Consider the following 18,335-nt stretch of genomic DNA (forward strand, 5'->3'; position numbering starts at 1 on the left):
TCTGTACTAAACGTTTCAGCCACTTGTCCACTTGGCACTGTGTTACACAAACCAGCATCAGTTACCGTAGTAGTGTGTGCAACAGTAGAGATACTGGCTACATCACCACCATCAGAGTCTTCGAATTCTGAGCCTTTTGCCTCCTATTGTGAAACCTCTTCGCAGCAGTTGACTACACGATCAGCCACACCATCTGCCATGGAACCATTCCACCTCCATGATGTCATTCGTATGGATCTAAAAGAAATATTCATGAATGTCAGTATTATTCCTCTAACTTTTGTGACGTCTCCTTGTTACTGTAGGTTTGTACCATGGGAAGCAAGGAGAGGATGACAGTATGTTGTCAGTATCCTCTTTCTATAACACAACTGCATGCATTATTAACAGGTTTATTTATTTATTAGAATAAGAAAGCTACTTAAGATAGTCCAGGTGTTGTGGTACAAACTCTCCGTATAGTCCATGTTAGCTTCACTGCTGCTGAAGTACAACCACTATGTATGTACACCACACCAGTCGCCATGTGCTACATGTGGCTGTCTGCGACTGCAAGTGACATGGCTGCGCCTGATGTCTCTATGACAGACTGGAACTGACTGGGCCTCTCATCTGTGGCGGCTATCTAAATACTGGCGGCCAAGAGGGTGTTGGTGGCGGATAACTTGTGACTCTGTCATTGGCCTCTCTCCTCAAAGACGCGTTGCTTGCGCCTGCTATCGATCTTGTCGCAACCTCTTTGCCACCTGCTGTGCTGGCGACAGCTTATACAAGCACACTAACTATAACAACCAACCAAAAGTGAGAAAATAATGTGCCTATTACATTCAGCTCTGTGGCTAAACCGTTTTCGTCATGTCTTCAGTACCTATCCTGCATATGCATTGTAAGTGGAAGTAATTTATATTGTTACATCGGCTACCATTTCTGAAATAATTTGCGAAACAATATCGTCTGCAATGTTCATTCATCATAAGAAGCAGCATTTGACAGCATATAATCAGTAAAACTGGATGTAATTATTGTCCGATCCACGAATGATGGCGGTTTGTGCATGTCAAGACATGGACGGGGATTGTACTGTTGCACATTCCAAGCCACAGTTGAGATACGCGCATGCACATGCTTTCCGCTTGAAGAAAGTGTATATCCAGCAAATTGTGTCTTTTGCTTCCTTATGCAGAATTTCCCACTTACCATCACCATCAGCGATGACAAATCGCAACAAATGGAATATAAATTCACTATATAACTCGCTACCATCACATTTACTGCTCACATTAACTACAGCATTCGCAGTTGCGCTCAGAACACGAGTGAACGGTCATCAGCTATCGGAGAATGCATGACGCAGAAGCGCAGACAAGCCTAAGCTCGACCGCCATCGTTCGTGACCCCAACTGTAGGAACTGAACTCACAAGAATCAGTTTGTTTTCTCGTATTGGGCAGAATAAAACTAGCTGTAAATATCCTTCCACGCGATTCCCATACTGATTTTATACTTTATAGTGCAGGAAATGTTAAGGTGATTTAACTGTGTCGTCGTTTGTATCGTAAGAGTAAACCACAGGTGACAAATGCTAACTGAACACAAAACCGGCTCTGAAAAAGAGTGCCTCAAAGATCATCGGTAAATATTCGTACAGGTACAGTTACTCGCTCATATCTCATACCTACCAATACTGAAACTTACATATGGTATTCAGGAGTAGGAGATTAGTGTTAAACGTCCAGTCGACAACGAGGTCATTAGAGGCGGTGCACAAGCTCGGATTAGGGAAGGATGGAGAAAGAAATCGGCCGTGACCTTTGAAAGGAACCATCCCGGCATTTGCCTGAAGCGATTTAGGGAACTCACGAAAAACCTATATTAGGATTTCCGGAGGCGGGCTTGAACCCTCGTCCTCCCGAATGTGAGTCCAGCAATGCTAACCACAGCGTCACCTCGCTCCGTCAAATAGTATTTATATATTATACCAAAAAGGTGTTTATCACGCAGGAAGATAACTATACAACAGATTACCAAGATATATAAAATCTCTTCCTGGACTCCGAAACAGAAGTCTGTGACAGCGTACTTACTGAAAAACTGTTTTTACTCAACCTTACGATATCATATGAATGAAAACATGTAATTCATACTTTTAATTGTAGAAATCAATTGTAAATGTACAGTATATAGTCAAGTTCGGAATTATTCACAACATAGCGCAAAATTTCTCATAAAAATTTAAATGTATGTCTGATGGATGTAAAACCTACAATAAATAAGATTCTTCTGTCCAGTATCATGTGCTGAATATATATACCGAGAAAGGGATTCATCTGGACAAATAAATAAATACTTACAGGAGAAACTATTGTTACTACATTAAAATCAATAAAATCTATTTTTATAGTAAATAAAGTAATAAACAGCATTTAAGACCACTGGTTTAAATATTTACCACTCACTCAATGGGTTTATATCACCATGTTTACGTCAATTGTATATCGTGGTACGTTTTGCAACAAGTCTTAAGGAGAGGAAGTGAAATTCTGAATGAAAATATAGCGCATCATTTAACAAAGATGTACTGCTGTTCATATATTCTCAACGCAAAAAGTTACAAGAAAGGCAATAACGCTAGTTAAGGTCCCTCTGGCAGCTAAATAACATTTGGTTGAAACGTTTTTTATCTTTTCTGAGATTCAGAAGTTTGTGCACCACGACCACACAACAAGTATTGCAAACAAGGGAAACTCCAGCATTGGTCTTATAAAATTGAAACATTATTATTATTATTATTATTATTATTACTATAGCAATAACAATAAAAATACGATTTCAAATTTATACGACCAGTTCTGGCATTTCTCGTGTTTACAATATCTTTTATTTTGCTTCGGAAGAAAATTTTGTTTGAAGTTGTGAAGATACAGGAGACACTGTGTGAAATTTGCATATGTCAGGTAACGTAAATAATCTTAATTAAAGAAACATAAATCAATAAACACGCAAAGAAATATTCTGCATGACCAGTGTTCAAGAAAAGCAGGAGATCTGGAAGCGAGGCCGAGCCAGGCATACATCTTAGTTACTCAAGAAATGTTCAATCTGATTGTCGAGTACGTCGGACAGCGAAGGCACTTACAGACGGAAATATAAATAAAACATTGGAAGATGCTGTGGAGGGCATGGAACCAACTGGAAGATGAGTGACGTGAGGCTGGCGCTAGGACTAGCTTGGTGGCGCTGGCCCGACATTTTGGGCGTGTTGATCGCATTAGCGCCTCGCCTGCCTCCACCTGGCCGAAGTGCCGACGGCAAATTGCATCGAGTGCTCCGCACTGACGTCATTAGTGATCCCAGCCGGGAACCACTTTCACGCCATTACCCGCAAGCAGTCAGCCAGTAATTGGATTCGCCCGCCAAACGTCGTCTCTGTTTGTCGCGTATACTTCTCGTGTGCACACAGATGCAGACCCGCAGTTTTGTCGGTCTTGCGATTTACAGTAGAACCTCGCAATCCGTTCCTTAGACACCGGGAGCACGGTAGGAACGCAAAAAGTTCTGAATGTCAGATGAACATTTATTGACCCATAACATCACAATAGGTACAGTACAACATGAATTTTCAACTGGAAATAGTGCCTGAAATATCGTTCCACTTTAAAATAGTAACAAAATGAAAAGAAAACGTCGACACACTAAAAACTCTTACACGAAAGTGTAGCGTACAGTACTGCCTGTACTATAAAATATGGCTGTATTGTAGGGTAAGAGCCGGCCGTTGTGACCGAGCGGTTCTAGTCGCTTCAGTCTGGAACCGTGCAACAGCTTCGGTCGAAGGTTCGAATCCTGCCCCGGGCATGGATGTGTGTGATGTCCTTAGATTAGTTAGGTTTAAGTAGTTCTAAGTTCTAGGCGATTGATGACCTCAGAAGTTAAGTCTCATATTGCTCATAGCCATTTGAACCATTTGAAACGTTGACTTTGTCGGGATGTTTCGCCATTTTCTGATTCACAAAACGTCTACTGTGGTAACCGTAGAGAGTTGTTCGATGTATTGAAAGGCTATAGTCAACGATTTGGCCGTCAGTTAATTATGCTTCAGTTGTGCAGTCAACGTCGTGTGTAATAATGCACTCACTTACGTCGCTGGACTCAACATCCAGTTGTAAGGACACCGTCACATGTTTAGCTTTAGTTGATGCCGTAATTTAGTTTTATACACTTCCACATTATTGGTCGAGTTAGATATAAGTTAATTCACACTATAGTGTATCCAATTATCGCACCTAGCAAAGGTCAGTTACCTACGGATCCCTATCGCAACCAGTGAGTCATCGACAACTCCATACATAACTGTAGCAGCGGCCCAAGTACGTAAAGAAACACCTCAAATTTGACGGTCGGAATGAGCGGGGAGACGGACCATCCGAGCTCGGATTAGTGACGTATTTTCCTCGTTGTACATCACTCGGTCACATGTCGAAACCACGAAAACGATTTGTACCATCGCGGTTCTAAGCGCGTCAGTCTGGAACCGCGCGACCGCTATGGTCGCAGGTTCGAATCCTGCCTCGGGCATGGATGAGTGTGATGTCCTTAGGTTAGTTAGGTTAAAGTAGTTCTAGGGGACTGATGACCTCAGATGTTAAGTCCCACAGTGCTCAGAGCCATTTGAACTATATTGTTTTATTTGTACTGTCCGTTTCTAGTGACGTGAAGTTAAAGCGACACTTCCTGTTCTTTTCCCGAGCCTGTGTTGAAATCTGACAAAATTATCAAAACCGTGACTCGAAACTGCGCCATCCACGCATGCTACCCAGAGATTCGACAGCCCACAGCCGCTGTGATAACACACACATCAAAAACAGTTTTACATCACCCAGGTTCCCAGAAATCTGGAAGATAGACGTTGACTGTCGATATTGTATCACAGACACAGTCTCTTTGACTGATGAGAGATGTCACTAAACCTGCCCAAAGATGTAAACAACCATGCATGAGCAGGGTCTATTAGACGGAGGGGGTCCGACACCCAATCAGTTTCAGTCATTCCACCAGAAAGGAGGTACACGACTCGTGTTGTCTGTAGTTCAACCATGCCTAGACGGTCAATACCGCGGTTCGATCGTGTCCACATTGTTACTTTGTACCAGGAAGGGCTCTCAACAAGGGAACTGTCCAGGTGTCTCGAAGTGAACATAGCTATGTTGTTCGGACATTGAGGAGATACATAGACGAGTTGTCAATGACATGCCTCACTCAGGCCGCCCAGGGGATACTACTGCAGTGGATGACTGCTACCTACGGATTATGGCTCGGAGGAACCCTGACAACAACGCCACCATGTTGAATAATGCTTTTCGTGTAGGCACAGGACGTCGTGTTACGAAACAAACTGTGCGCAATAGGCTGAGTGATGCGCAACTTCACTCCCGACGTCCATGGCGAGGTCCATCTTTGCAACCACGACACAATGCAGCGCGGTACAGATGCGCCCAACAACATGCCGAATGGATTGGCATCATGTTCTCTTCACCGATGAGTGTCGCATATGCCTTCAACCAGACAATCGTCGGAGACGTGTCCGGAGGGAACCCGGTCAGGCTGAACGCCTTAGACATACTGTTCAGCGAGTGCAGCACGGTGGAGGTTCCCTGCTGTTTTGGGGTGGCATTATGTGGGGCCGTACGCCGCTGGTGGTCATGGAGGCGCCGTAACGGCTGTACGATACGTGAATCCTCCCACCGATAGTGCAACCATATCAGCAGCATATTGACTAGCCATTCGTCTTCGTGGACGAAAATTCGCGCCCCCATCGTGCACATTTTGTGAATGACATCGCTCGACTAGAGTGGCCAGCATGTTCTGCAGACATGAACCCTATCAAACATGCCTGGGATAGATTGAAAAGCCGGCCGGTGTGGCCGAGCGGCTCTAGGCGCTTCAGTCTGGAACGGCGCTCGCGCTACGGTCGCAGGTTCGAATCCTGCCTCGGGCATGGATGTGTGTGATGTTCTTAGGTTGGTTAGGTTTAAGTAGTTCTAAGTTCTAGGGGACTGATGACCTCAGATGTTAAGTCCCTTAGTGCTCAGAGCAATTTGAACCATTTTAGATTGAAAAGGGCTGTTTATGGACGACGGGACCCACCAACCACTCTGAGCGATCTACGTCGAATCGCCGTTGAGGAGTGGGACAATCTGGACCAACAGTGCTTTGATGAACTTGTGGATAGTATGCCACGACGGTTACAGTAATGCATCAATGCAAGAGGACGTGCTACTGGGTCCTAGATGTACCGGACTGTACCACCAACTCTGAAGGTCTCGCTGTATGGTGGTGCAACATGCAATATGTGGTTTTCATGAGCAATAAAAAGGGCGAAAATGCTGTTTATGTTGATCTCTGTTCCAATTTTCTGTACAGCTTCCGGAACTCTCGGAACCGAGGTGATGCAAAACATTTTTTATTGTATGTAGTAGTCATACTAGTAGTGGGTTCTATATGAAAGAGTATATTCACTAAACGAAACACTATTTTGCCTTGTTTCACAAAACTTTTTTAATTTGTAGGACCTATGTTTCTGGCTGTAAACCCATTTGTGTACTGGAAAATGGCCTTACAGTTTAAACCTACGTAGCACAAAAATAATTTTGTAGCTCTGGTGTCAGTTCCCTGTTGCACTACTTCAGACATTAGTCGAGTCCATGCCACGTCGTGTTGCGGCACTTCTGCGTTGCCGCGGGTGCCCTACACAATACATGGCAGGTGTAACAGTGTCTTTGACACTTCAGTGCACATGACATTAATGATGATGGGATTCTCTTGCGTAAAGTATTTTGGAGGTAAAACAGTTCACCATTCGTACTCCGTGCAGGGGTTATTCAGGGGCATGTTGTCATCAGGAAACCGAAAATTTGCGTTCTGTTGGTGGGAACGTGGACTGTTAGATTACTTAATTTGGTAGCTAGGTTAGAGACCTTTGAGAAGGATAGTGAATGTGAAACGTCCCCTTTTATCAATTTTACTAGACTGTGCTTAAACTGACACACAATATTTATAGCGCAACGCAATCTGACTTTCAAAATTCCCTACAAAAGAATGGCCCTGACTAACATTAAACTATACCTTTCACAAATCACTTACCTCACAAAAATCTTCGCTGCTCGAGCTACTGCAATACAGCGAGCGCCACTACTGCCAGCTAAATAAAAGATTCAAACTATGGAAGGCACTAACTACTGATAGGGATAGTAAGCAAATGAAAGATATTAATAGAGAACAAAGAATGTATTTACCTTGATATCATCATATATATAGCAGTTCATGACAAATTACAAAACTCCGCCATCTCTCTCCCCACATCCACCACTGCTGGCGGCTCACCTCCAACTGCGCAACGCTACGCGCTGTTCACAGCCAGCTGCCCAGCACTACAATGGCGAGTATTACAACAATGCAAAGCAGCCACAGACTGCACACAGCACAGCCAGTGATTTTCATACAGAGGTGGCGTTACCAATAAAAAAACCTAAACAGCCTACTTACATAGCCCCCATGCTCCCCACAAAAAAATTTACAAATTGGTTTGGGCAGTGGCCAATACAGATTTGAAAAAAATTTTCATAATTACAATAACAAAGAAATCAAATGCACACACTTATTGATACAATGTTGGTCAAAAGCTAAAATTTTCTCACAGTCCATAAAGACAGTCCTGATCGTTGATCACACTAAAATTGCCGTGTTTTTCTCAAAGTCTGAGCAGTAAAAGACAATGCACACAGACGTAGTGGATTTCCATGCAGTCTTGAAGAAGTAGTGTTGTCCTTCCAACGGAAAGACAGTGCTGACTCGACATGCAGACAGGTAATGGGCCACAACAGAGCAAACCCACAGCAGAGTCAGTCGAAGTTTTGAAGAATATTGGTAGGTAGGTCATCACAGAGCAGACCCACAGTAGTGCTGGTAGAGATTATGGTATTGGTGGGCCACCAGAGGCGCAGACCCACTGCAGTCCTTGCAGAAATAATGGTCCTGGTGAGTTAGCAAGGACGCAGACCCACTGTAGTCCTTGTAGAGATAAAGGTACTGGTGGGTCATCAAAGATGCAGACCCACTGTAGTCCTTGTAGAGATGGCCAGCAGCCATCTGCTGCGACTGTGCAGGTGCACAATCACCATCGAAGAGTCTTGCGGATAATGTAGCAAGTCCATAACCACCACTTGTGCACTCACAAAGTTTTTGAATTGTCCTAAGAACCAGCAATGCTGTTAACCAGTCCCTTGCTGAATTATTAACACACGTGCAAACACTAACAGTCCCTACTTTTCACATATTGTCCATATACTATGACCAATAGAAACGTGTGCAGTGAAATGTAACTTACAAGTTACCCAATTTAACGAACTGGTGTCAATTACAATTTTATAACATAAGAATACAATTACAAAGATACAAAATACATCATTAAGGAACATAACAGTACAGATAACATTTGTAGTACAGGCTTTACAAAAGAATCAAAATAACATATACAACAGTGTTACAGGAATTATGACATAAGTAAATACATAAAAGATCAGAATAACTTTTGAAACATCACCTTCACATATGAGCATTAAAACAAAACAGAATAAATAATGTCTAAACATCTTTACAAAGAAAATAACATATTATCAGAAAAATTCTACAACATAACTCTTATTAGCTAAACACATTAAGACAGGAAAAACACAAATACACATAGTGTAATAACACAAAAATACAGGACAGGGTTTGTTTTCAGTGTGATATTTGGTGCTGCAGTCCAACCCAAAACTTCATTCCATAGATCTTTCGTCTTATTTCCACATTTGTTTCCACCAAAAAAATCCTATTCAAGCATGCTTTCTGTATATATATGTTCACATATTTCTTACCTCATTATTTATTTTCCATTATCTTACTTCATCATTTATTTCCAAGAAAATCCTACCTAAACCTGTTGTCCCTAAACCCTACTTTTTTTGGTTCATATCCTCTTTCAAAATACTGTTTTGGCCAAACCATTTTCTTATAGATTTTCAATGTATTTCTTCCAATTCATCACAACTTGTTCTCTTATATAGTCTACCCCCTCTTAAGCTAACTTAAATCTACTGAGCTCAGATGCTAAACTAAGGAACGAGGCAATGCAGCAGCATAAAACAATTAACACAAACAGCAATGATAAAAAATACTAAAGGCAAAGCAAGCAGCGTAAATTGCAACTAATATAAGGCAATGAGCAGCAAACAAGAAAAATAAATCTGGCTTAGCAGAGTAACACAAATTAAAATTCAGTAGCACTATGCCTGGCAAACAGCATACCTTATACCTAAACATGACAAAGTTCAAGCAGAAAAAGTATTACACTAAAAATGGCCATGTCTAATACCTATGTCACATCTTAACACTAGAGTGATGCATCACGAGAACTTACACTAGCAGATAAGTTACCAAATCGTAAAGAAATTATTTATGCAATTCCTGTGAAGGGAAATGTCTATTTATGTGCCCTCGTTTTCTTGGAAGTAGATCATAAATTTCTTATTGACTCGATCTGTAGGCATAAAATAACTATATTAGTACATATATTAAATTTTATTTTAACCAATGCTGCAGTGCAGCTAGAAACTAGATATTAAACAAAATGAGTAAATATGTACAAAGGAAGGCATGGAACATCATTCATTAGCCATAGGGCATTTCATAAGGTAGTACAGAAAATCTCTCAACTCTCGTAGAAAGACGCTTGTCATAATCAGGTGTGCAGATGTAAAAATGTTTCCAAGTTATTATTAGCGTGTCGTATTTACGATGCTTTCTACAAAGGAATGTCAATAGCGAGGATAATGGCCTCCCCTTTTTTTTTTCTACCACCTAATGGCTTTTTCTCAAGGCGGCTGGCACACCTGGCCGCTCACAACGAATTACGTCATGGTCACTTACCTTTCATACCGAAATATTGACGACAGCAGTTTTCGCTACAGTGACAGTCTCATATAAAAAAATTCACAGGTTGAGAATTTGGTTACAAATGTGTAGAAACAATATCTTATGAATATAACAGTGTCCAAAAAATTTTCGCCGTCATTGTGATACATTCACGCATTTACACATATTTCATAACTCTTAAAGTACGATTCTTGGTTTCCAACCAGAGTCCCTAACTTCTATTGATTATTCATATACATATACACACGTAATCACATTCCTTATATAGCATCAGCTTATTGATCATAAACATACCTCAACAACATAATACACATCGTCATCGTAAAAATAACAGCATAACACCTCAGTCAAATCTCAAAATCGTCGTAGCTTCCTGAATATTTTAAAACCTAAAAGTAATTCTCTGCTCATTTCAAAAGTGTTATCTACCTCAAACGTACTTTAAAAATCATAATCCCATACCAAATACATCATTCAAAGCTCTCATAGTATCACAATGGTTCTGAAAAATATGAACAGTTCACAAAGTACTGACAAAATGCAATTTCATACGTATGAAGTTATTCAACTGTGTAATTACGTAAACATCTGTCACTGATGTAGTAAAATAAATGTTTGTCTCTCTCAGGCAAATAATCAGATAGCTGTGTAATTCTGTGTTAGAGAAATATGGTACCGAAGTGTAAAGTTGTATAAGCAAATACCATATTAGCTAGGGCTCCTTGTGCGTGCCAAACACATGGTACACAAAGTAAACGTGTACCCCCCTGAGGATAAATGTAATTATACCTTCAGGTGTTACAAATTACAGCAATGGAATGAAATGTATCACGGAATACCTTTGTATCATTGTACTTCAAATATCTTTAAAAATAAATGTTTTAAGTACAAAATTAATCACTCAAATACGTGTCCTGTAGCGCTAAACTGTGCGTCTTGTTGTAAGATAATCTCTGTGGAAGTCTCGTAGTTATCGTCCTCTGAAAGCTAAGTTCTGCAGAAGTCAATGTACTTACCTCATCATAAACGAAAGTGAAATGCTTTGTGTATAGATATCTTAGTTATTACGCTTATTGGCGTGATGAAGAAAGTACTGTACAGTAACGTATTGTTGTGCCACGAAAAAGGCTGTCTCATTGTTGCTATACCACAAAAGTTACTACTAAAACATGTTTTTCTTTCCAGAAAAATTCAGAAAACTGTGCAGATATAAAACAGATACACCGCAAAAGCAACATTGTAAATTGTCACTCATTAGTGGCGTCGTGATAAAAATCGTGTATCTGTCACATAAACTAACCTCTGTGTCATCTGGTATCCCTCAGAAAGCACTTTAAATTCAGAATGTATTTTCAAATAAACCAAAATGTTGCATTAAAATCTCATTAGCAGTACCAGTATGTGTCCTAAGTATGTAAGCCTGATAGTCGTTACGTAATCGTGCAACTAACAAGCAAGAATGTACAAATACAACACTGTGTCGTCTGTTCACTATAACAATACACTCGTAATTTCTGTTTAAAAATGTTCCCTAGGTTCTAGACTGGATGTTTAACTTCAAACATTGTTGCGTATTAACAGATTCTAAGTCAGACAAAGCATACTAGAAATGTGAAGTGAAAAGTTTTATGGCAAAGGCTACGTTAAAAAGCAGATTATCTTTCAATAAACGGTTTTATATGTGAAGTGTGGTGAAATCCTTTACTCTTCATAGTACTCAGAGTTTGAACTGAAAAGCAATTGTCATGTTTTATAAGTCGGTAAAGAATACTGGAATTTTTCTCAAGGTTAGCGTCTATGTTATTTTTCCCTGAGCCAGCTGCCTGCTGTGCGAGTCATTGTCTATTGTCTCTTTGTTGGCGCGCGTCGTTATTGGGATTAGGAGACCTAATTTCTACAAATTCACCGTGACGAGAGGGCCCTGCCCTGTTTAAATCCCGCCAGTTCTGATGCAATTCAGGTCTGTCGTTACGATCATATCGTCTATCGTCATGTCGGTAGTTTCTGTGGTTTCTTTCTGGTCGGTTAAGTGGTGGAGAATTTCTCCCTGAATCGTAACTGCGCGCTGGACCGTTGCGTCTAAAGCTATTCTGTCTCTCGTAATAATAATTGTTTTGGTTCCCATATTGTCTGTTTCTCTGATTGTCTCTGTGATAGTCATTACTGCGGAGAGGTGATCTTTCCCTGTAATTATTACTACTCTGCCAACGGTTGTTATACGGGTGGTGTCTGTTTTGGTCACGATTTACGTTATAAGAATAGCCTTGTCGTGTATTATTTCTGTCATCGCGGAATTGTGACAGATGTGACCTGTAATTGTTGTGTTCCTGTTCTCGCGTTCCGCGATTGTCAGTGTCAATTTCCAGTTCTTGTAACAGTCCCTGAAAAGCTTCAATGTCGTCTTTGCAACGTCCTGCCAAAATAATATGTCGTAAATGTTCAGGCAGTTTGATTAAGCAAATTCGGATGAGTTCTGAGGGGCTGTATGGGTTTGAAAGATACTGATTCTTATGCAACATGTCTTCAAAATATTTCATAATACTGGAAAATTCAGATTGTTCGAAACGTTTCATCATTATGATGCTATGTTTTACTCGGTCTTGTGTGGCTTGAGACCAATATGCTGAGAGGAAGACATGGTAAAATTCTCCTTCACTGTGGCAATCGTGAATGACCGATCGCATTCTTACAGCTGGTTCATTCTCTAAGTAGCCACACACAAATTCTAATCTGTGTTCTAATGACCAGTTGGGAGGAAAACAATGAGAGAATTGATGGAGCCATGCTTGTGGATGAATGTCGTTGCCAGAATTCTTAAATGTTTTGAATTTACGTGTAGTAATGAACAGCTTATAGTCAAAATCATCATGTCGGCGAGTCGCATATCGGTCATTGTTAGGTCGTGTCGGCCGTTCCATCTCAAAATTCGGTGCACATTGCCAATTTCTTTCATAACTTCCGAAATGCCCTGTGTTATTATTTCCCGGCTTTTCCGTATTTCTAAGTCCCTCTTCCCGTGTTGGAGCGCGAGTGTCCTCTGAAATACGTAATTCTTGTATTACCTGTGTCAGCTGATCTTGTACTTCCCGGATTTCTCTTTGGTGTTGCGTATTAATTTGATTCAGATTTTGTTTCAGTTTCCTAATTTGTTCGAATTCTTCTGTGTCATTAAAGACTACCGGTTTTGTGTCGTTCAGATTATCATCTACCTTCGTAGATAAGTTAGTGAACTGATCCGAAAGTTCGGCTACTTTCTCCGATAGTGAGCACATTTCCTCAGTGTGTTTTTCTGAACCAAGTTTCAGAGTATCTACTGTGTCCTTTAAGTTTTCCTGAGTTTTTGCAAGTTGCGTAACCGAATCGGTAGATGCAACTGAGTCAAATTTAGCTTGCAAGGTCTCATGATTTTCATGAACAATAGTTTGCAGTTCTTTTATGGCTGCTTCGTGATTCTGTAGTGCATTTTCATGCCGCGAAAAAATAGGTTGAAAATGCTCACAAATTTGTGTTTTTACGTCATTACATACTTTTTGACATTTAGATTCAATGTTATGTAACTCTGTAGTTAATTCTTCACGTGTTTGTTCAACCGTGGAGTCTAACTTTTGAAGATTTTGTTCCATTGTGTCTAACTTTTGAAGCATTTGCTGTGTTTGTCTCTGATTTTGTTCCAATGTGTCTAACTTTTGAAGCTTTTGTTGTGTTTGTCCCATTTGTTGTATTAATTGTAATAACAATGCACTGGTGTCTGGAACATGTTCCTCAGTGCTTTTCGGCAGTGAATTTGCAACGGAAACATTCACATTTTGACAAGCAGAAAATGTGTCTTGACTTATTTGAGAAAACGGTGAGGATCCAAAACCTGAATCTGCAGTATTTGCGAGATCGTGTCGTGTCATTTCGGATTCCTGAGGCGAGCTATTGCCGACCGATCGATCGATAATACTTCCCTGTTCACCAATTGTTTCACTGCCTACGCCATTGTTTGCCGCCCGCTCCATTTCCCTATGCACAATTACCAAATTACTACTTTGAACATCAGTTAATTCATTACTCGGTGGCGCTAACACACTGCTTTCGTCTTCGCTGTCATTTCTCAGTTTACTTTGGAGCCTAGTGTTACGTTTTTCACACGCCATTATTGTCACAATATTTCACACGACAACACAGAAAAACACAATTTGAAGAGCAAAAATAAGAAAACACATTAACATGACACTGAAAATAATATCTAGTTAATTGCAGCTGCGAAATACTTGGTGCAAATCTACATGCATGCCACAACTGTTTTACTGTACAACAATGAAAGACTGCAACTACACAGGAGATTTTCTCTACAATTACGCGCTAGCAATAAACAAAATCTACACTAATTACACAAACTACAAGAAAAAAATCAGAAGATTCCAGTGAGGTATCCTCGGCTAAGGGTCGACATATGAAACGTCCCCTTTGAACAATTTTACTAGACTGTGCTTAAACTGACACACAATATTTATAGCGCAACGCAATCTGACTTTCAAAATTCCCTACAAAAGAATGGCCCTGACTAACATTAAACTATACCTTTCACAAATCACTTACCTCACAAAAATCTTCGCTGCTCGAGCTACTGCAATACAGCGAGCGCCACTACTGCCAGCTAAATAAAAGATTCAAACTATGGAAGGCACTAACTACTGATAGGGATAGTTAGCAAATGAAAGATATTAATAGAGAACAAAGAATGTATTTACCTTGATATCATCATATATATAGCAGTTCATGACAAATTACAAAACTCCGCCATCTCTCTCCCCTCATCCACCAATGCTGGCGGCTCACCTCCAACTGCGCAACGCTACGCGCTGTTCACAGCCAGCTGCCCAGCACTACAATGGCGAGTATTACAACAATGCAAAGCAGCCACAGACTGCACACAGCACAGCCAGTGATTTTCATACAGAGGTGGCGTTACCAATAAAAAAACCTAAACAGCCTACTTACAAATGATTTGAAGTTATACATAGTGGGAATCACTGAAGCGTTGTGATAGGAAGAAGGGGACCTCTGATCAGCTGAGTATAGCGTTATGAATTCATCAAATAGAGCTATAGCAGGAGTAGCTCTAAAAATGAGTAATGAAATAGAAATGAGCGTACTACGGTCAGCATAATGAATGCAGTATGAAATTCGACATAGACACGAAGCGAAAACCCACCACATTCAATCCTGATTAATTATTACCCACAAAAGAAAATAAATTACACATATCATACAGTGCCAAAATGTGGATAACGTAGGAAAAAGGACGACCGGTAAACTGAAGTAATCCGCAAGATCTGTGAAACTGAAAAAGATGTTAATGGATTATCCTCACGACTGATGAGGAAGGTGACAGAATGGACGTAGACAATTATAGTGGCATTTCTCGTCTCTTAATAATCTGCAAGCACTTCAGACTACAGAAGAAAAAAATTCTTCTCATAACTGGATGAATACCAGTGAGGATTCAGGAAAGAACGTTCACATGCTAAACAGATCTTGAATCTTGTACGTGTTCTTACTTACCAGAAACGTATAGAAGTAAGAAATTCGTAGTGATCTACGTTGATTTCAAGAAGGCTTATGAGTCAATTTATCTCATACCTTTTTATCGTAATCATGAAAGAATTTGGCTTAGATAACAAAACAAAAGCTATTATCCTAGAGGTCTTACTAACGCCACAACCAAAGTGAAGTTGCCGGCCGAAGTGGCCGTGCGGTTAAAGGTGCTGCAGTCTGGAACCGCAAGACCGCTACGGTCGCAGGTTCGAATCCTGCCTCGGGCATGGATGTTTGTGATGTCCTTAGGTTAGTTAGGTTTAACTAGTTCTAAGTTCTAGGGGACTAATGACCTCAGCAGTTGAGTCCCATAGTGCTCAGAGCCATTTGAACCAAAGTGAAGTTCTTGGGAGAGACTTCAGATGCTTTGTGTAGTGGACTGTTAAGGCAGCCAGTCCACAGTGAAGTAGCCGAAAGGGCACGCGTAAACTCACGCCGTCTTGCGTTAAGTCTGGAACAGGATTCGTAATGAATGTGATAAAGAAAAGAACGTAGCTACTAGAACACTTAACTTTTATATCGTCCTTTGGTATACAGCATTCTTGATGATACAAGTGAGACTATCTTGAGATACATGCAATGGTACAAATGGCGCCTTGCTAGGTCGTAGCCATTAACTTAGCTGAAGGCTATTCTAACTGTCTCTCGGCAAATGAGAGAAAGGCTTCGTCAGTGTAGTCGCTAGCAACGTCGTCGTACAACTGGGGCGAGTGTTCGTACGTCTCTCTAGACCTGCCATGTGGTGGCGCTCGGTCTGCGATAACACAGTGGCGACACGCGGGTCCGACATGTACTAATGGACCGCGGCCGATTTAAGCTACCACCTAGCAAGTGTGGTGTCTGGCAGTGACACCACATTCCTCCCCCGCAAATCGGCGAACGGTCGGGTGATAAGGCTTCCGCCCGCCGTGGGGAGGACCCCATGTTGACGTATGAGATGGGGTGGGGAGCCTAACAACAGGCGAGGCCGTGCCACCCGCACCCTGCCATTCGGTCCGAGGGGAGCTAGGAAACGCCTGAAAACCTAGTCCAGGGTGCACGTCAACATGCGGTGTATGCGCCCGTAATGAGGCAGGAGGGGCCGAAGGGTCGACCTCCATTGCGTCGGGGGATCCGACGCGCGATGACGACATCTGGGCCGGAGCGGGCAAGAGTTCCATGGCGGAGGACAGCTGGTCACGGGAAGCGAGCGGCGGCGTGTGACCCAGGGAGGCGCTTGGCGGCTGCAGCGAAGCGTTCACTGCGGGCGGCGGCTGCGGCGGCTGCGGCGGCGGCGCGACGCCATGGGGCAAAATGGAAGGCATCGTCGGTAACACCTGGGGATGAGGCGAGCCAGTAGATGGGTCCTCAGGGCGCTGACCGGACGGCACCGTCGCTGAAAGCAGACGGGGAGCGGCAGAACCCAGGCGACGACAGAGGCGCAGCTGATTGAGATGCCGACGCACCTCACCAGAGGCCCCCAAAACCAAATACATCGCGCGGCCGAGGCAGCGAAGAATGCGCCCTGCGAGCCAACGCCGTGAACCTCGATAGTTGCGATAGAAGACAACGTCGCCAGGAGCAAAAGCAGGAGTCTGCTGCTGCACAGGAACCTGATGCGGCGGATGCTGCAAAGACATCAAGGTTCGATGAGGACGACCGTGGAGCAACGCAGCCGGCGAGCGACCATCGCGGGGCTGAGAGCGATACGAGGGCAAAAAGAGCAATAACGCGTCCTCCCGAGAATGTGACTCTTTCAACTTCAACATCTGTGACTTGAAAGTCCGGACCAACCGTTCAGCGGCACCGTTTGACTGAGGCGAAAACGGCGCGGATGTCAGATGTTGAATACCATGGGCCTTGCAGAATGACTGAAATTCGGCGGACATGAATTGTGGGCCATTGTCGGAAACAATAGTCTGCGGAAGACCTTCAATGCAAAAAATAGCGGATAACGCTTGGATGGTGGCAGATGACATCGTGGAAGACATCCAGACAACAAAAGGAAAATTACTGAAAGACTCGACCACAACCAACCATCGAGCATTCCAGAATGGACCAGCAAAATCGATATGTAAGCGTTGCCAAGGGGAATTGGCGTTCGGCCATGCAAAGAATTTCCGCGGCGGTGCGGATTGTTGTTCGGCACACGCCATGCAAGAAGAGCACATATTCGTAATCGCAGCATCGATTCCGAACCAAGTACAGTGCTGACGAGCAAGTTGTTTCGTACGCACTATACCCCAATGTCCTTGGTGAAGAAGCCGTAAGACAGAGGACTGTAACGACCGTGGGACCACGACTCGGGACTGATCATTATCAGAACGCAACAACAAAACACCAAGTCGTACAAAAAGTCTCTCCTTGTGATCAAAAAATCGGCGAACCAACGGATCCTCGATCCGTGACTTCGACAAGGGCCATTGCGTAGCAACAAAACGCAAAACAGTAGCAAGGACAGGGTCAGAAGCTGTGGCAGTAGCTACACGACGAAAATCAATCGGAAACGATTCGACCACGTTATCGGTGTCCGCATCAATGAACATGCAAGCAAGTTCGGAAGAATCGAATGCTTTATCCTCAACAACAGGCAAATGGGACAACGCAGCAGCGTCGCCGTGCTTAGCAGCGGACCGATACAAGATATCGGAGCGATGGGCGACTGCATAACGCAATGCGTGGGGAACATTGCGCGCTCGGAAAAATTTTGGTTGCGCGTTTACTTGCAGTTCCAAAGGTGCCGTATAGTTTGTAGCGCAACCTAGGCCCGGTGCAAAAATGTCTGCAAATTCTTCACATAGA

Source organism: Schistocerca nitens, chromosome 8 (assembly GCF_023898315.1).
Source record: "Schistocerca nitens isolate TAMUIC-IGC-003100 chromosome 8, iqSchNite1.1, whole genome shotgun sequence".
NCBI lineage: Eukaryota > Metazoa > Arthropoda > Insecta > Orthoptera > Acrididae > Schistocerca > Schistocerca nitens.